Here is a 21,338-nt window from a genome sequence, read left to right as displayed (position 1 = left end):
TCTAAGCATGGATTTTCATGTTTTCGAGCTTTTAACACATTTTCTTCATATTGGTCATTTGAACTGTAAAAGCACGTCTGAAACGAGTTTTCAACATAGTACTGGGATATGCACTTGTTCAAAGTAGGAAAACACACTTTGTGTCACTGAGTGCATGAAACCAGCTTTCCTTCAGCAGGAGCGCCTTCAGCTTGTTTCTATCGCCTTTTCAGGGCAGAAAGCAACCGTTTGACAAGGAACATTGATTTTGAGTGAAATGAGTGCAATCGAGCATATGTGACATGAAACAACTTTCTAAGCATGGATTTTCATGTTTTCGAGCTTTTAACACATTTTCTTCATATTGGTCATTTTAACTGTAAAAGCACGTCTGAAACGAGTTTTCAACATAGTACTGGGATATGCACTTGTTCAAAGTGGGAATACACACTTTGTGTCACTGAGTGCATGAAACCAGCTTTCCATCAGCAGGAGCGCCTTCAGCCTGTTTCTATCGCCTTTTCAGGGCAGAAAGCAACCTTTTGACAAGGAACATTGATTTTGAGTGAAATGAGTGCAATCGAGCATATGTGACATGGAACAACTTTCTAAGCATGGATTTTCATGTTTTCGAGCTTTTAACACATTTTCTTCATATTGGTCATTTTAACTGTAAAAGCACGTCTGAAACGAGTTTTCAACATAGTACTGGGATATGCACTTAATCAGAGTAGGAAAACACACTTTGTGTCACTGAGTGCATGAAACCAGCTTTCCTTCAGCAGGAGCGCCTTCAGCCTGTTTCTATCGCCTTTTCAGGGCAGAAAGCAACCGTTTGACAAGGAACATTGATTTTGAGTGAAATGAGTGCAATCGAGCATATGTGACATGAAACAACTTTCTAAGCATGGATTTTCATGTTTTCGAGCTTTTAACACATTTTCTTCATATTGGTCATTTTAACTGTAAAAGCACGTCTGAAACGAGTTTTCAACATAGTACTGGGATATGCACTTGATCAGAGTAGGAAAACACACTTTGTGTCACTGAGTGCATGAAACCAGCTTTCCTTCAGCAGGAGCGCCTTCAGCCTGTTTCTATCGCCTTTTCAGGTCAGAAAGCAACCGTTTGACAAGGAACATTGATTTTGAGTGAAATGAGTGCATTCGAGCATATGTGACATGAAACAACTTTCTAAGCATAGATTTTCATGTTTTCGAGCTTTTAACACATTTTCTTCATATTGGTCATTTTAACTGTAAAAGCACGTCTGAAACGAGTTTTCAACATAGTACTGGGATATGCACTTGATCAGAGTAGGAAAACACACTTTGTGTCACTGAGTGCATGAAACCAGCTTTCCTTCAGCAGGAGCGCCTTCAGCCTGTTTCTATCGCCTTTTCAGGGCAGAAAGCAACCTTTTGACAAGGAACATTGATTTTGAGTGAAATGAGTGCAATCGAGCATATGTGACATGAAACAACTTTCTAAGCATGGATTTTCATGTTTTCGAGCTTTTAACACATTTTCTTCATATTGGTCATTTGAACTGTAAAAGCACGTCTGAAACGAGTTTTCAACATAGTACTGGGATATGCACTTGTTCAAAGTAGGAAAACACACTTTGTGTCACTGAGTGCATGAAACCAGCTTTCCTTCAGCAGGAGCGCCTTCAGCTTGTTTCTATCGCCTTTTCAGGGCAGAAAGCAACCGTTTGACAAGGAACATTGATTTTGAGTGAAATGAGTGCAATCGAGCATATGTGACATGAAACAACTTTCTAAGCATGGATTTTCATGTTTTCGAGCTTTTAACACATTTTCTTCATATTGGTCATTTTAACTGTAAAAGCACGTCTGAAACGAGTTTTCAACATAGTACTGGGATATGCACTTGTTCAAAGTGGGAATACACACTTTGTGTCACTGAGTGCATGAAACCAGCTTTCCATCAGCAGGAGCGCCTTCAGCCTGTTTCTATCGCCTTTTCAGGGCAGAAAGCAACCTTTTGACAAGGAACATTGATTTTGAGTGAAATGAGTGCAATCGAGCATATGTGACATGGAACAACTTTCTAAGCATGGATTTTCATGTTTTCGAGCTTTTAACACATTTTCTTCATATTGGTCATTTTAACTGTAAAAGCACGTCTGAAACGAGTTTTCAACATAGTACTGGGATATGCACTTAATCAGAGTAGGAAAACACACTTTGTGTCACTGAGTGCATGAAACCAGCTTTCCTTCAGCAGGAGCGCCTTCAGCCTGTTTCTATCGCCTTTTCAGGGCAGAAAGCAACCGTTTGACAAGGAACATTGATTTTGAGTGAAATGAGTGCAATCGAGCATATGTGACATGAAACAACTTTCTAAGCATGGATTTTCATGTTTTCGAGCTTTTAACACATTTTCTTCATATTGGTCATTTTAACTGTAAAAGCACGTCTGAAACGAGTTTTCAACATAGTACTGGGATATGCACTTGATCAGAGTAGGAAAACACACTTTGTGTCACTGAGTGCATGAAACCAGCTTTCCATCAGCAGGAGCGCCTTCAGCCTGTTTCTATCGCCTATTCAGGGCAGAAAGCAACCGTTTGACAAGGAACATTGATTTTGAGTGAAATGAGTGCAATCGAGCATATGTGACATGAAACAACTTTCTAAGCATGGATTTTCATGTTTTCGAGCTTTTAACACATTTTCTTCATATTGGTCATTTTAACTGTAAAAGCACGTCTGAAACGAGTTTTCAACATAGTACTGGGATATGCACTTGATCAGAGTAGGAAAACACACTTTGTGTCACTGAGTGCATGAAACCAGCTTTCCTTCAGCAGGAGCGCCTTCAGCCTGTTTCTATCGCCTTTTCAGGGCAGAAAGCAACCGTTTGACAAGGAACATTGATTTTGAGTGAAATGAGTGCATTCGAGCATATGTGACATGAAACAACTTTCTAAGCATAGATTTTCATGTTTTCGAGCTTTTAACACATTTTCTTCATATTGGTCATTTTAACTGTAAAAGCACGTCTGAAACGAGTTTTCAACATAGTACTGGGATATGCACTTGATCAGAGTAGGAAAACACACTTTGTGTCACTGAGTGCATGAAACCAGCTTTCCTTCAGCAGGAGCGCCTTCAGCCTGTTTCTATCGCCTTTTCAGGGCAGAAAGCAACCTTTTGACAAGGAACATTGATTTTGAGTGAAATGAGTGCAATCGAGCATATGTGACATGAAACAACTTTCTAAGCATGGATTTTCATGTTTTCGAGCTTTTAACACATTTTCTTCATATTGGTCATTTGAACTGTAAAAGCACGTCTGAAACGAGTTTTCAACATAGTACTGGGATATGCACTTGTTCAAAGTAGGAAAACACACTTTGTGTCACTGAGTGCATGAAACCAGCTTTCCTTCAGCAGGAGCGCCTTCAGCTTGTTTCTATCGCCTTTTCAGGGCAGAAAGCAACCGTTTGACAAGGAACATTGATTTTGAGTGAAATGAGTGCAATCGAGCATATGTGACATGAAACAACTTTCTAAGCATGGATTTTCATGTTTTCGAGCTTTTAACACATTTTCTTCATATTGGTCATTTTAACTGTAAAAGCACGTCTGAAACGAGTTTTCAACATAGTACTGGGATATGCACTTGTTCAAAGTGGGAATACACACTTTGTGTCACTGAGTGCATGAAACCAGCTTTCCATCAGCAGGAGCGCCTTCAGCCTGTTTCTATCGCCTTTTCAGGGCAGAAAGCAACCGTTTGACAAGGAACATTGATTTTGAGTGAAATGAGTGCAATCGAGCATATGTGACATGAAACAACTTTCTAAGCATGGATTTTCATGTTTTCGAGCTTTTAACACATTTTCTTCATATTGGTCATTTTAACTGTAAAAGAACGTCTGAAACGAGTTTTCAACATAGTACTGGGATATGCACTTGATCAGAGTAGGAAAACACACTTTGTGTCACTGAGTGCATGAAACCAGCTTTCCTTCAGCAGGAGCGCCTTCAGCCTGTTTCTATCGCCTTTTCAGAGCAGAAAGCAACCGTTTGACAAGGAACATTGATTTTGAGTGAAATGAGTGCAATCGAGCATATGTGACATGAAACAACTTTCTAAGCATGGATTTTCATGTTTTCGAGCTTTTAACACATTTTCTTCATATTGGTCATTTTAACTGTAAAAGAACGTCTGAAACGAGTTTTCAACATAGTACTGGGATATGCACTTGATCAGAGTAGGAAAACACACTTTGTGTCACTGAGTGCATGAAACCAGCTTTCCTTCAGCAGGAGCGCCTTCAGCCTGTTTCTATCGCCTTTTCAGAGCAGAAAGCAACCGTTTGACAAGGAACATTGATTTTGAGTGAAATGAGTGCAATCGAGCATATGTGACATGAAACAACTTTCTAAGCATGGATTTTCATGTTTTCGAGCTTTTAACACATTTTCTTTCTATTGGTCATTTGAACTGTAAAAGCACGTCTGAAACGAGTTTTCAACATAGTACTGGGATATGCACTTGTTCAAAGTAGGAAAACACACTTTGTGTCACTGAGTGCATGAAACCAGCTTTCCTTCAGCAGGAGCGCCTTCAGCTTGTTTCTATCGCCTTTTCAGGGCAGAAAGCAACCGTTTGACAAGGAACATTGATTTTGAGTGAAATGAGTGCAATCGAGCATATGTGACATGAAACAACTTTCTAAGCATGGATTTTCATGTTTTCGAGCTTTTAACACATTTTCTTCATATTGGTCATTTTAACTGTAAAAGCACGTCTGAAACGAGTTTTCAACATAGTACTGGGATATGCACTTGTTCAAAGTGGGAATACACACTTTGTGTCACTGAGTGCATGAAACCAGCTTTCCATCAGCAGGAGCGCCTTCAGCCTGTTTCTATCGCCTTTTCAGGGCAGAAAGCAACCGTTTGACAAGGAACATTGATTTTGAGTGAAATGAGTGCAATCGAGCATATGTGACATGAAACAACTTTCTAAGCATGGATTTTCATGTTTTCGAGCTTTTAACACATTTTCTTCATATTGGTCATTTTAACTGTAAAAGCACGTCTGCAACGAGTTTTCAACATAGTACTGGGATATGCACTTGTTCAAAGTAGGAAAACACACTTTGTGTCACTGAGTGCATGAAACCAGCTTTCCTTCAGCAGGAGCGCCTTCAGCCTGTTTCTATCGCCTTTTCAGGGCAGAAAGCAACCTTTTGACAAGGAACATTGATTTTGAGTGAAATGAGTGCAATCGAGCATATGTGACATGAAACAACTTTCTAAGCATGGATTTTCATGTTTTCGAGCTTTTAACACATTTTCTTCATATTGGTCATTTTAACTGTAAAAGAACGTCTGAAACGAGTTTTCAACATAGTACTGGGATATGCACTTGATCAGAGTAGGAAAACACACTTTGTGTCACTGAGTGCATGAAACCAGCTTTCCTTCAGCATGAGCGCCTTCAGCTTGTTTCTATCGCCTTTTCAGGGCAGAAAGCAACCGTTTGACAAGGAACATTGATTTTGAGTGAAATGAGTGCATTCGAGCATATGTGACATGAAACAACTTTCTAAGCATAGATTTTCATGTTTTCGAGCTTTTAACACATTTTCTTCATATTGGTCATTTTAACTGTAAAAGCACGTCTGAAACGAGTTTTCAACATAGTACTGGGATATGCAATTAATCAGAGTAGGAAAACACACTTTGTGTCACTGAGTGCATGAAACCAGCTTTCCTTCAGCAGGAGCGCCTTCAGCCTGTTTCTATCGCCTTTTCAGGGCAGAAAGCAACCTTTTGACAAGGAACATTGATTTTGAGTGAAATGAGTGCAATCGAGCATATGTGACATGAAACAACTTTCTAAGCATGGATTTTCATGTTTTCGAGCTTTTAACACATTTTCTTCATATTGGTCATTTGAACTGTAAAAGCACGTCTGAAACGAGTTTTCAACATAGTACTGGGATATGCACTTGTTCAAAGTAGGAAAACACACTTTGTGTCACTGAGTGCATGAAACCAACTTTCCTTCAGCAGGAGCGCCTTCAGCTTGTTTCTATCGCCTTTTCAGGGCAGAAAGCAACCGTTTGACAAGGAACATTGATTTTGAGTGAAATGAGTGCAATCGAGCATATGTGACATGAAACAACTTTCTAAGCATAGATTTTCATGTTTTCGAGCTTTTAACACATTTTCTTCATATTGGTCATTTTAACTGTAAAAGCACGTCTGAAACGAGTTTTCAACATAGTACTGGGATATGCAATTAATCAGAGTAGGAAAACACACTTTGTGTCACTGAGTGCATGAAACCAGCTTTCCTTCAGCAGGAGCGCCTTCAGCCTGTTTCTATCGCCTTTTCAGGGCAGAAAGCAACCTTTTGACAAGGAACATTGATTTTGAGTGAAATGAGTGCAATCGAGCATATGTGACATGAAACAACTTTCTAAGCATGGATTTTCATGTTTTCGAGCTTTTAACACATTTTCTTCATATTGGTCATTTGAACTGTAAAAGCACGTCTGAAACGAGTTTTCAACATAGTACTGGGATATGCACTTGTTCAAAGTAGGAAAACACACTTTGTGTCACTGAGTACATGAAACCAGCTTTCCTTCAGCAGGAGCGCCTTCAGCTTGTTTCTATCGCCTTTTCAGGGCAGAAAGCAACCGTTTGACAAGGAACATTGATTTTGAGTGAAATGAGTGCAATCGAGCATATGTGACATGAAACAACTTTCTAAGCATGGATTTTCATGTTTTCGAGCTTTTAACACATTTTCTTTCTATTGGTCATTTGAACTGTAAAAGCACGTCTGAAACGAGTTTTCAACATAGTACTGGGATATGCACTTGTTCAAAGTAGGAAAACACACTTTGTGTCACTGAGTGCATGAAACCAGCTTTCCTTCAGCAGGAGCGCCTTCAGCTTGTTTCTATCGCCTTTTCAGGGCAGAAAGCAACCGTTTGACAAGGAACATTGATTTTGAGTGAAATGAGTGCAATCGAGCATATGTGACATGAAACAACTTTCTAAGCATGGATTTTCATGTTTTCGAGCTTTTAACACATTTTCTTCATATTGGTCATTTTAACTGTAAAAGCACGTCTGAAACGAGTTTTCAACATAGTACTGGGATATGCACTTGTTCAAAGTGGGAATACACACTTTGTGTCACTGAGTGCATGAAACCAGCTTTCCATCAGCAGGAGCGCCTTCAGCCTGTTTCTATCGCCTTTTCAGGGCAGAAAGCAACCGTTTGACAAGGAACATTGATTTTGAGTGAAATGAGTGCAATCGAGCATATGTGACATGAAACAACTTTCTAAGCATGGATTTTCATGTTTTCGAGCTTTTAACACATTTTCTTCATATTGGTCATTTTAACTGTAAAAGCACGTCTGCAACGAGTTTTCAACATAGTACTGGGATATGCACTTGTTCAAAGTAGGAAAACACACTTTGTGTCACTGAGTGCATGAAACCAGCTTTCCTTCAGCAGGAGCGCCTTCAGCCTGTTTCTATCGCCTTTTCAGGGCAGAAAGCAACCTTTTGACAAGGAACATTGATTTTGAGTGAAATGAGTGCAATCGAGCATATGTGACATGAAACAACTTTCTAAGCATGGATTTTCATGTTTTCGAGCTTTTAACACATTTTCTTCATATTGGTCATTTTAACTGTAAAAGCACGTCTGAAACGAGTTTTCAACATAGTACTGGGATATGCACTTGATCAGAGTAGGAAAACACACTTTGTGTCACTGAGTGCATGAAACCAGCTTTCCATCAGCAGGAGCGCCTTCAGCCTGTTTCTATCGCCTTTTCAGGGCAGAAAGCAACCGTTTGACAAGGAACATTGATTTTGAGTGAAATGAGTGCAATCGAGCATATGTGACATGAAACAACTTTCTAAGCATGGATTTTCATGTTTTCGAGCTTTTAACACATTTTCTTCATATTGGTCATTTTAACTGTAAAAGCACGTCTGAAACGAGTTTTCAACATAGTACTGGGATATGCACTTGATCAGAGTAGGAAAACACACTTTGTGTCACTGAGTGCATGAAACCAGCTTTCCTTCAGCAGGAGCGCCTTCAGCCTGTTTCTATCGCCTTTTCAGGGCAGAAAGCAACCGTTTGACAAGGAACATTGATTTTGAGTGAAATGAGTGCATTCGAGCATATGTGACATGAAACAACTTTCTAAGCATAGATTTTCATGTTTTCGAGCTTTTAACACATTTTCTTCATATTGGTCATTTTAACTGTAAAAGCACGTCTGAAACGAGTTTTCAACATAGTACTGGGATATGCACTTGATCAGAGTAGGAAAACACACTTTGTGTCACTGAGTGCATGAAACCAGCTTTCCATCAGCAGGAGCGCCTTCAGCCTGTTTCTATCGCCTTTTCAGGGCAGAAAGCAACCTTTTGACAAGGAACATTGATTTTGAGTGAAATGAGTGCAATCGAGCATATGTGACATGAAACAACTTTCTAAGCATGGATTTTCATGTTTTCGAGCTTTTAACACATTTTCTTCATATTGGTCATTTGAACTGTAAAAGCACGTCTGAAACGAGTTTTCAACATAGTACTGGGATATGCACTTGTTCAAAGTAGGAAAACACACTTTGTGTCACTGAGTGCATGAAACCAGCTTTCCTTCAGCAGGAGCGCCTTCAGCTTGTTTCTATCGCCTTTTCAGGGCAGAAAGCAACCGTTTGACAAGGAACATTGATTTTGAGTGAAATGAGTGCAATCGAGCATATGTGACATGAAACAACTTTCTAAGCATGGATTTTCATGTTTTCGAGCTTTTAACACATTTTCTTCATATTGGTCATTTTAACTGTAAAAGCACGTCTGAAACGAGTTTTCAACATAGTACTGGGATATGCACTTGTTCAAAGTGGGAATACACACTTTGTGTCACTGAGTGCATGAAACCAGCTTTCCATCAGCAGGAGCGCCTTCAGCCTGTTTCTATCGCCTTTTCAGGGCAGAAAGCAACCGTTTGACAAGGAACATTGATTTTGAGTGAAATGAGTGCAATCGAGCATATGTGACATGAAACAACTTTCTAAGCATGGATTTTCATGTTTTCGAGCTTTTAACACATTTTCTTCATATTGGTCATTTTAACTGTAAAAGAACGTCTGAAACGAGTTTTCAACATAGTACTGGGATATGCACTTGATCAGAGTAGGAAAACACACTTTGTGTCACTGAGTGCATGAAACCAGCTTTCCTTCAGCAGGAGCGCCTTCAGCCTGTTTCTATCGCCTTTTCAGAGCAGAAAGCAACCGTTTGACAAGGAACATTGATTTTGAGTGAAATGAGTGCAATCGAGCATATGTGACATGAAACAACTTTCTAAGCATGGATTTTCATGTTTTCGAGCTTTTAACACATTTTCTTCATATTGGTCATTTTAACTGTAAAAGAACGTCTGAAACGAGTTTTCAACATAGTACTGGGATATGCACGTGATCAGAGTAGGAAAACACACTTTGTGTCACTGAGTGCATGAAACCAGCTTTCCTTCAGCAGGAGCGCCTTCAGCCTGTTTCTATCGCCTTTTCAGAGCAGAAAGCAACCGTTTGACAAGGAACATTGATTTTGAGTGAAATGAGTGCAATCGAGCATATGTGACATGAAACAACTTTCTAAGCATGGATTTTCATGTTTTCGAGCTTTTAACACATTTTCTTTCTATTGGTCATTTGAACTGTAAAAGCACGTCTGAAACGAGTTTTCAACATAGTACTGGGATATGCACTTGTTCAAAGTAGGAAAACACACTTTGTGTCACTGAGTGCATGAAACCAGCTTTCCTTCAGCAGGAGCGCCTTCAGCTTGTTTCTATCGCCTTTTCAGGGCAGAAAGCAACCGTTTGACAAGGAACATTGATTTTGAGTGAAATGAGTGCATTCGAGCATATGTGACATGAAACAACTTTCTAAGCATAGATTTTCATGTTTTCGAGCTTTTAAACACATTTTCTTCATATTGGTCATTTTAACTGTAAAAGCACGTCTGCAACGAGTTTTCAACATAGTACTGGGATATGCACTTGTTCAAAGTAGGAAAACACACTTTGTGTCACTGAGTGCATGAAACCAGCTTTCCTTCAGCAGGAGCGCCTTCAGCCTGTTTCTATCGCCTTTTCAGGGCAGAAAGCAACCGTTTGACAAGGAACATTGATTTTGAGTGAAATGAGTGCATTCGAGCATATGTGACATGAAACAACTTTCTAAGCATAGATTTTCATGTTTTCGAGCTTTTAACACATTTTCTTCATATTGGTCATTTTAACTGTAAAAGCACGTCTGAAACGAGTTTTCAACATAGTACTGGGATATGCAATTAATCAGAGTAGGAAAACACACTTTGTGTCACTGAGTGCATGAAACCAGCTTTCCTTCAGCAGGAGCGCCTTCAGCCTGTTTCTATCGCCTTTTCAGGGCAGAAAGCAACCTTTTGACAAGGAACATTGATTTTGAGTGAAATGAGTGCAATCGAGCATATGTGACATGAAACAACTTTCTAAGCATGGATTTTCATGTTTTCGAGCTTTTAACACATTTTCTTCATATTGGTCATTTGAACTGTAAAAGCACGTCTGAAACGAGTTTTCAACATAGTACTGGGATATGCACTTGTTCAAAGTAGGAAAACACACTTTGTGTCACTGAGTGCATGAAACCAGCTTTCCTTCAGCAGGAGCGCCTTCAGCTTGTTTCTATCGCCTTTTCAGGGCAGAAAGCAACCGTTTGACAAGGAACATTGATTTTGAGTGAAATGAGTGCAATCGAGCATATGTGACATGAAACAACTTTCTAAGCATGGATTTTCATGTTTTCGAGCTTTTAACACATTTTCTTCATATTGGTCATTTTAACTGTAAAAGCACGTCTGAAACGAGTTTTCAACATAGTACTGGGATATGCACTTGTTCAAAGTGGGAATACACACTTTGTGTCACTGAGTGCATGAAACCAGCTTTCCATCAGCAGGAGCGCCTTCAGCCTGTTTCTATCGCCTTTTCAGGGCAGAAAGCAACCGTTTGACAAGGAACATTGATTTTGAGTGAAATGAGTGCAATCGAGCATATGTGACATGAAACAACTTTCTAAGCATGGATTTTCATGTTTTCGAGCTTTTAACACATTTTCTTCATATTGGTCATTTTAACTGTAAAAGCACGTCTGAAACGAGTTTTTAACATAGTACTGGGATATGCACTTGATCAGAGTAGGAAAACACACTTTGTGTCACTGAGTGCATGAAACCAGCTTTCCTTCAGCAGGAGCGCCTTCAGCCTGTTTCTATCGCCTTTTCAGGGCAGAAAGCAACCGTTTGACAAGGAACATTGATTTTGAGTGAAATGAGTGCAATCGAGCATATGTGACATGAAACAACTTTCTAAGCATGGATTTTCATGTTTTCGAGCTTTTAACACATTTTCTTCATATTGGTCATTTTAACTGTAAAAGCACGTCTGAAACGAGTTTTCAACATAGTACTGGGATATGCACTTGATCAGAGTAGGAAAACACACTTTGTGTCACTGAGTGCATGAAACCAGCTTTCCTTCAGCAGGAGCGCCTTCAGCCTGTTTCTATCGCCTTTTCAGGGCAGAAAGCAACCGTTTGACAAGGAACATTGATTTTGAGTGAAATGAGTGCATTCGAGCATATGTGACATGAAACAACTTTCTAAGCATAGATTTTCATGTTTTCGAGCTTTTAACACATTTTCTTCATATTGGTCATTTTAACTGTAAAAGCACGTCTGAAACGAGTTTTCAACATAGTACTGGGATATGCACTTGATCAGAGTAGGAAAACACACTTTGTGTCACTGAGTGCATGAAACCAGCTTTCCTTCAGCAGGAGCGCCTTCAGCCTGTTTCTATCGCCTTTTCAGGGCAGAAAGCAACCTTTTGACAAGGAACATTGATTTTGAGTGAAATGAGTGCAATCGAGCATATGTGACATGAAACAACTTTCTAAGCATGGATTTTCATGTTTTCGAGCTTTTAACACATTTTCTTCATATTGGTCATTTGAACTGTAAAAGCACGTCTGAAACGAGTTTTCAACATAGTACTGGGATATGCACTTGTTCAAAGTAGGAAAACACACTTTGTGTCACTGAGTGCATGAAACCAGCTTTCCTTCAGCAGGAGCGCCTTCAGCTTGTTTCTATCGCCTTTTCAGGGCAGAAAGCAACCGTTTGACAAGGAACATTGATTTTGAGTGAAATGAGTGCAATCGAGCATATGTGACATGAAACAACTTTCTAAGCATGGATTTTCATGTTTTCGAGCTTTTAACACATTTTCTTCATATTGGTCATTTTAACTGTAAAAGCACGTCTGAAACGAGTTTTCAACATAGTACTGGGATATGCACTTGTTCAAAGTGGGAATACACACTTTGTGTCACTGAGTGCATGAAACCAGCTTTCCATCAGCAGGAGCGCCTTCAGCCTGTTTCTATCGCCTTTTCAGGGCAGAAAGCAACCGTTTGACAAGGAACATTGATTTTGAGTGAAATGAGTGCAATCGAGCATATGTGACATGAAACAACTTTCTAAGCATGGATTTTCATGTTTTCGAGCTTTTAACACATTTTCTTCATATTGGTCATTTTAACTGTAAAAGCACGTCTGAAACGAGTTTTTAACATAGTACTGGGATATGCACTTGATCAGAGTAGGAAAACACACTTTGTGTCACTGAGTGCATGAAACCAGCTTTCCTTCAGCAGGAGCGCCTTCAGCCTGTTTCTATCGCCTTTTCAGGGCAGAAAGCAACCGTTTGACAAGGAACATTGATTTTGAGTGAAATGAGTGCAATCGAGCATATGTGACATGAAACAACTTTCTAAGCATGGATTTTCATGTTTTCGAGCTTTTAACACATTTTCTTCATATTGGTCATTTTAACTGTAAAAGCACGTCTGAAACGAGTTTTCAACATGGTACTGGGATATGCACTTGATCAGAGTAGGAAAACACACTTTGTGTCACTGAGTGCATGAAACCAGCTTTCCTTCAGCAGGAGCGCCTTCAGCCTGTTTCTATCGCCTTTTCAGGGCAGAAAGCAACCGTTTGACAAGGAACATTGATTTTGAGTGAAATGAGTGCATTCGAGCATATGTGACATGAAACAACTTTCTAAGCATAGATTTTCATGTTTTCGAGCTTTTAACACATTTTCTTCATATTGGTCATTTTAACTGTAAAAGCACGTCTGAAACGAGTTTTCAACATAGTACTGGGATATGCAATTAATCAGAGTAGGAAAACACACTTTGTGTCACTGAGTGCATGAAACCAGCTTTCCTTCAGCAGGAGCGCCTTCAGCCTGTTTCTATCGCCTTTTCAGGGCAGAAAGCAACCTTTTGACAAGGAACATTGATTTTGAGTGAAATGAGTGCAATCGAGCATATGTGACATGAAACAACTTTCTAAGCATGGATTTTCATGTTTTCGAGCTTTTAACACATTTTCTTCATATTGGTCATTTGAACTGTAAAAGCACGTCTGAAACGAGTTTTCAACATAGTACTGGGATATGCACTTGTTCAAAGTAGGAAAACACACTTTGTGTCACTGAGTACATGAAACCAGCTTTCCTTCAGCAGGAGCGCCTTCAGCTTGTTTCTATCGCCTTTTCAGGGCAGAAAGCAACCGTTTGACAAGGAACATTGATTTTGAGTGAAATGAGTGCAATCGAGCATATGTGACATGAAACAACTTTCTAAGCATGGATTTTCATGTTTTCGAGCTTTTAACACATTTTCTTCATATTGGTCATTTTAACTGTAAAAGCACGTCTGAAACGAGTTTTCAACATAGTACTGGGATATGCACTTGTTCAAAGTGGGAATACACACTTTGTGTCACTGAGTGCATGAAACCAGCTTTCCATCAGCAGGAGCGCCTTCAGCCTGTTTCTATCGCCTTTTCAGGGCAGAAAGCAACCTTTTGACAAGGAACATTGATTTTGAGTGAAATGAGTGCAATCGAGCATATGTGACATGAAACAACTTTCTAAGCATGGATTTTCATGTTTTCGAGCTTTTAACACATTTTCTTCATATTGGTCATTTTAACTGTAAAAGCACGTCTGAAACGAGTTTTCAACATAGTACTGGGATATGCACTTAATCAGAGTAGGAAAACACACTTTGTGTCACTGAGTGCATGAAACCAGCTTTCCTTCAGCAGGAGCGCCTTCAGCCTGTTTCTATCGCCTTTTCAGGGCAGAAAGCAAACCGTTTGACAAGGAACATTGATTTTGAGTGAAATGAGTGCAATCGAGCATATGTGACATGAAACAACTTTCTAAGCATGGATTTTCATGTTTTCGAGCTTTTAACACATTTTCTTCATATTGGTCATTTTAACTGTAAAAGCACGTCTGAAACGAGTTTTCAACATAGTACTGGGATATGCACTTGATCAGAGTAGGAAAACACACTTTGTGTCACTGAGTGCATGAAACCAGCTTTCCATCAGCAGGAGCGCCTTCAGCCTGTTTCTATCGCCTTTTCAGGGCAGAAAGCAACCTTTTGACAAGGAACATTGATTTTGAGTGAAATGAGTGCAATCGAGCATATGTGACATGAAACAACTTTCTAAGCATGGATTTTCATGTTTTCGAGCTTTTAACACATTTTCTTCATATTGGTCATTTGAACTGTAAAAGCACGTCTGAAACGAGTTTTCAACATAGTACTGGGATATGCACTTGTTCAAAGTAGGAAAACACACTTTGTGTCACTGAGTGCATGAAACCAGCTTTCCTTCAGCAGGAGCGCCTTCAGCTTGTTTCTATCGCCTTTTCAGGGCAGAAAGCAACCGTTTGACAAGGAACATTGATTTTGAGTGAAATGAGTGCAATCGAGCATATGTGACATGAAACAACTTTCTAAGCATGGATTTTCATGTTTTCGAGCTTTTAACACATTTTCTTCATATTGGTCATTTTAACTGTAAAAGCACGTCTGAAACGAGTTTTCAACATAGTACTGGGATATGCACTTGTTCAAAGTGGGAATACACACTTTGTGTCACTGAGTGCATGAAACCAGCTTTCCATCAGCAGGAGCGCCTTCAGCCTGTTTCTATCGCCTTTTCAGGGCAGAAAGCAACCGTTTGACAAGGAACATTGATTTTGAGTGAAATGAGTGCAATCGAGCATATGTGACATGAAACAACTTTCTAAGCATGGATTTTCATGTTTTCGAGCTTTTAACACATTTTCTTCATATTGGTCATTTTAACTGTAAAAGAACGTCTGAAACGAGTTTTCAACATAGTACTGGGATATGCACTTGATCAGAGTAGGAAAACACACTTTGTGTCACTGAGTGCATGAAACCAGCTTTCCTTCAGCAGGAGCGCCTACAGCCTGTTTCTATCGCCTTTTCAGAGCAGAAAGCAACCGTTTGACAAGGAACATTGATTTTGAGTGAAATGAGTGCAATCGAGCATATGTGACATGAAACAACTTTCTAAGCATGGATTTTCATGTTTTCGAGCTTTTAGCACATTTTCTTCATATTGGTCATTTTAACTGTAAAAGAACGTCTGAAACGAGTTTTCAACATAGTACTGGGATATGCACTTGATCAGAGTAGGAAAACACACTTTGTGTCACTGAGTGCATGAAACCAGCTTTCCTTCAGCAGGAGCGCCTTCAGCCTGTTTCTATCGCCTTTTCAGGGCAGAAAGCAACCGTTTGACAAGGAACATTGATTTTGAGTGAAATGAGTGCAATCGAGCATATGTGACATGAAACAATTTTCTAAGCATGGATTTTCATGTTTTCGAGCTTTTAACACATTTTCTTTCTATTGGTCATTTGAACTGTAAAAGCACGTCTGAAACGAGTTTTCAACATAGTACTGGGATATGCACTTGTTCAAAGTAGGAAAACACACTTTGTGTCACTGAGTGCATGAAACCAGCTTTCCTTCAGCAGGAGCGCCTTCAGCCTGTTTCTATCGCCTTTTCAGGGCAGAAAGCAACCGTTTGACAAGGAACATTGATTTTGAGTGAAATGAGTGCATTCGAGCATATGTGACATGAAACAACTTTCTAAGCATAGATTTTCATGTTTTCGAGCTTTTAACACATTTTCTTCATATTGGTCATTTTAACTGTAAAAGCACGTCTGAAACGAGTTTTCAACATAGTACTGGGATATGCAATTAATCAGAGTAGGAAAACACACTTTGTGTCACTGAGTGCATGAAACCAGCTTTCCTTCAGCAGGAGCGCCTTCAGCCTGTTTCTATCGCCTTTTCAGGGCAGAAAGCAACCTTTTGACAAGGAACATTGATTTTGAGTGAAATGAGTGCAATCGAGCATATGTGACATGAAACAACTTTCTAAGCATGGATTTTCATGTTTTCGAGCTTTTAACACATTTTCTTCATATTGGTCATTTGAACTGTAAAAGCACGTCTGAAACGAGTTTTCAACATAGTACTGGGATATGCACTTGTTCAAAGTAGGAAAACACACTTTGTGTCACTGAGTACATGAAACCAGCTTTCCTTCAGCAGGAACGCCTTCAGCTTGTTTCTATCGCCTTTTCAGGGCAGAAAGCAACCGTTTGACAAGGAACATTGATTTTGAGTGAAATGAGTGCAATCGAGCATATGTGACATGAAACAACTTTCTAAGCATGGATTTTCATGTTTTCGAGCTTTTAACACATTTTCTTCATATTGGTCATTTTAACTGTAAAAGCACGTCTGAAACGAGTTTTCAACATAGTACTGGGATATGCACTTGTTCAAAGTGGGAATACACACTTTGTGTCACTGAGTGCATGAAACCAGCTTTCCATCAGCAGGAGCGCCTTCAGCCTGTTTCTATCGCCTTTTCAGGGCAGAAAGCAACCTTTTGACAAGGAACATTGATTTTGAGTGAAATGAGTGCAATCGAGCATATGTGACATGAAACAACTTTCTAAGCATGGATTTTCATGTTTTCGAGCTTTTAACACATTTTCTTCATATTGGTCATTTTAACTGTAAAAGCACGTCTGAAACGAGTTTTCAACATAGTACTGGGATATGCACTTAATCAGAGTAGGAAAACACACTTTGTGTCACTGAGTGCATGAAACCAGCTTTCCTTCAGCAGGAGCGCCTTCAGCCTGTTTCTATCGCCTTTTCAGGGCAGAAAGCAACCGTTTGACAAGGAACATTGATTTTGAGTGAAATGAGTGCAATCGAGCATATGTGACATGAAACAACTTTCTAAGCATGGATTTTCATGTTTTCGAGCTTTTAACACATTTTCTTCATATTGGTCATTTTAACTGTAAAAGCACGTCTGAAACGAGTTTTCAACATAGTACTGGGATATGCACTTGATCAGAGTAGGAAAACACACTTTGTGTCACTGAGTGCATGAAACCAGCTTTCCATCAGCAGGAGCGCCTTCAGCCTGTTTCTATCGCCTTTTCAGGGCAGAAAGCAACCTTTTGACAAGGAACATTGATTTTGAGTGAAATGAGTGCAATCGAGCATATGTGACATGAAACAACTTTCTAAGCATGGATTTTCATGTTTTCGAGCTTTTAACACATTTTCTTCATATTGGTCATTTGAACTGTAAAAGCACGTCTGAAACGAGTTTTCAACATAGTACTGGGATATGCACTTGTTCAAAGTAGGAAAACACACTTTGTGTCACTGAGTGCATGAAACCAGCTTTCCTTCAGCAGGAGCGCCTTCAGCTTGTTTCTATCGCCTTTTCAGGGCAGAAAGCAACCGTTTGACAAGGAACATTGATTTTGAGTGAAATGAGTGCAATCGAGCATATGTGACATGAAACAACTTTCTAAGCATGGATTTTCATGTTTTCGAGCTTTTAACACATTTTCTTCATATTGGTCATTTTAACTGTAAAAGCACGTCTGAAACGAGTTTTCAACATAGTACTGGGATATGCACTTGTTCAAAGTGGGAATACACACTTTGTGTCACTGAGTGCATGAAACCAGCTTTCCATCAGCAGGAGCGCCTTCAGCCTGTTTCTATCGCCTTTTCAGGGCAGAAAGCAACCGTTTGACAAGGAACATTGATTTTGAGTGAAATGAGTGCAATCGAGCATATGTGACATGAAACAACTTTCTAAGCATGGATTTTCATGTTTTCGAGCTTTTAACACATTTTCTTCATATTGGTCATTTTAACTGTAAAAGAACGTCTGAAACGAGTTTTCAACATAGTACTGGGATATGCACTTGATCAGAGTAGGAAAACACACTTTGTGTCACTGAGTGCATGAAACCAGCTTTCCTTCAGCAGGAGCGCCTACAGCCTGTTTCTATCGCCTTTTCAGAGCAGAAAGCAACCGTTTGACAAGGAACATTGATTTTGAGTGAAATGAGTGCAATCGAGCATATGTGACATGAAACAACTTTCTAAGCATGGATTTTCATGTTTTCGAGCTTTTAGCACATTTTCTTCATATTGGTCATTTTAACTGTAAAAGAACGTCTGAAACGAGTTTTCAACATAGTACTGGGATATGCACTTGATCAGAGTAGGAAAACACACTTTGTGTCACTGAGTGCATGAAACCAGCTTTCCTTCAGCAGGAGCGCCTTCAGCCTGTTTCTATCGCCTTTTCAGAGCAGAAAGCAACCGTTTGACAAGGAACATTGATTTTGAGTGAAATGAGTGCAATCGAGCATATGTGACATGAAACAATTTTCTAAGCATGGATTTTCATGTTTTCGAGCTTTTAACACATTTTCTTTCTATTGGTCATTTGAACTGTAAAAGCACGTCTGAAACGAGTTTTCAACATAGTACTGGGATATGCACTTGTTCAAAGTAGGAAAACACACTTTGTGTCACTGAGTGCATGAAACCAGCTTTCCTTCAGCAGGAGCGCCTTCAGCTTGTTTCTATCGCCTTTTCAGGGCAGAAAGCAACCGTTTGACAAGGAACATTGATTTTGAGTGAAATGAGTGCAATCGAGCATATGTGACATGAAACAACTTTCTAAGCATGGATTTTCATGTTTTCGAGCTTTTAACACATTTTCTTCATATTGGTCATTTTAACTGTAAAAGCACGTCTGAAACGAGTTTTCAACATAGTACTGGGATATGCACTTGTTCAAAGTGGGAATACACACTTTGTGTCAGTGAGTGCATGAAACCAGCTTTCCTTCAGCAGGAGCGCCTTCAGCCTGTTTCTATCGCCTTTTCAGGGCAGAAAGCAACCTTTTGACAAGGAACATTGATTTTGAGTGAAATGAGTGCAATCGAGCATATGTGACATGAAACAACTTTCTAAGCATGGATTTTCATGTTTTCGAGCTTTTAACACATTTTCTTCATATTGGTCATTTTAACTGTAAAAGCACGTCTGAAACGAGTTTTCAACATAGTACTGGGATATGCACTTGATCAGAGTAGGAAAACACACTTTGTGTCACTGAGTGCATGAAACCAGCTTTCCATCAGCAGGAGCGCCTTCAGCCTGTTTCTATCGCCTTTTCAGGGCAGAAAGCAACCGTTTGACAAGGAACATTGATTTTGAGTGAAATGAGTGCAATCGAGCATATGTGACATGAAACAACTTTCTAAGCATGGATTTTCATGTTTTCGAGCTTTTAACACATTTTCTTCATATTGGTCATTTTAACTGTAAAAGCACGTCTGAAACGAGTTTTCAACATAGTACTGGGATATGCACTTGATCAGAGTAGGAAAACACACTTTGTGTCACTGAGTGCATGAAACCAGCTTTCCTTCAGCAGGAGCGCCTTCAGCCTGTTTCTATCGCCTTTTCAGGGCAGAAAGCAACCGTTTGACAAGGAACATTGATTTTGAGTGAAATGAGTGCATTCGAGCATATGTGACATGAAACAACTTTCTAAGCATAGATTTTCATGTTTTCGAGCTTTTAACACATTTTCTTCATATTGGTCATTTTAACTGTAAAAGCACGTCTGAAACGAGTTTTCAACATAGTACTGGGATATGCACTTGATCAGAGTAGGAAAACACACTTTGTGTCACTGAGTGCATGAAACCAGCTTTCCTTCAGCAGGAGCGCCTTCAGCCTGTTTCTATCGCCTTTTCAGGGCAGAAAGCAACCTTTTGACAAGGAACATTGATTTTGAGTGAAATGAGTGCAATCGAGCATATGTGACATGAAACAACTTTCTAAGCATGGATTTTCATGTTTTCGAGCTTTTAACACATTTTCTTCATATTGGTCATTTGAACTGTAAAAGCACGTCTGAAACGAGTTTTCAACATAGTACTGGGATATGCACTTGTTCAAAGTAGGAAAACACACTTTGTGTCACTGAGTGCATGAAACCAGCTTTCCTTCAGCAGGAGCGCCTTCAGCTTGTTTCTATCGCCTTTTCAGGGCAGAAAGCAACCGTTTGACAAGGAACATTGATTTTGAGTGAAATGAGTGCAATCGAGCATATGTGACATGAAACAACTTTCTAAGCATGGATTTTCATGTTTTCGAGCTTTTAACACATTTTCTTCATATTGGTCATTTTAACTGTAAAAGCACGTCTGAAACGAGTTTTCAACATAGTACTGGGATATGCACTTGTTCAAAGTGGGAATACACACTTTGTGTCACTGAGTGCATGAAACCAGCTTTCCATCAGCAGGAGCGCCTTCAGCCTGTTTCTATCGCCTTTTCAGGGCAGAAAGCAACCGTTTGACAAGGAACATTGATTTTGAGTGAAATGAGTGCAATCGAGCATATGTGACATGAAACAACTTTCTAAGCATGGATTTTCATGTTTTCGAGCTTTTAACACATTTTCTTCATATTGGTCATTTTAACTGTAAAAGAACGTCTGAAACGAGTTTTCAACATAGTACTGGGATATGCACTTGATCAGAGTAGGAAAACACACTTTGTGTCACTGAGTGCATGAAACCAGCTTTCCTTCAGCAGGAGCGCCTTCAGCCTGTTTCTATCGCCTTTTCAGAGCAGAAAGCAACCGTTTGACAAGGAACATTGATTTTGAGTGAAATGAGTGCAATCGAGCATATGTGACATGAAACAACTTTCTAAGCATGGATTTTCATGTTTTCGAGCTTTTAACACATTTTCTTTCTATTGGTCATTTGAACTGTAAAAGCACGTCTGAAACGAGTTTTCAACATAGTACTGGGATATGCACTTGTTCAAAGTAGGAAAACACACTTTGTGTCACTGAGTGCATGAAACCAGCTTTCCTTCAGCAGGAGCGCCTTCAGCTTGTTTCTATCGCCTTTTCAGGGCAGAAAGCAACCGTTTGACAAGGAAC

This window comes from Neoarius graeffei, chromosome 2 (genome assembly GCF_027579695.1).
Source record: "Neoarius graeffei isolate fNeoGra1 chromosome 2, fNeoGra1.pri, whole genome shotgun sequence".
Classification (NCBI taxonomy): domain Eukaryota; kingdom Metazoa; phylum Chordata; class Actinopteri; order Siluriformes; family Ariidae; genus Neoarius; species Neoarius graeffei.
This window is presented reverse-complemented; position numbering follows the sequence as displayed.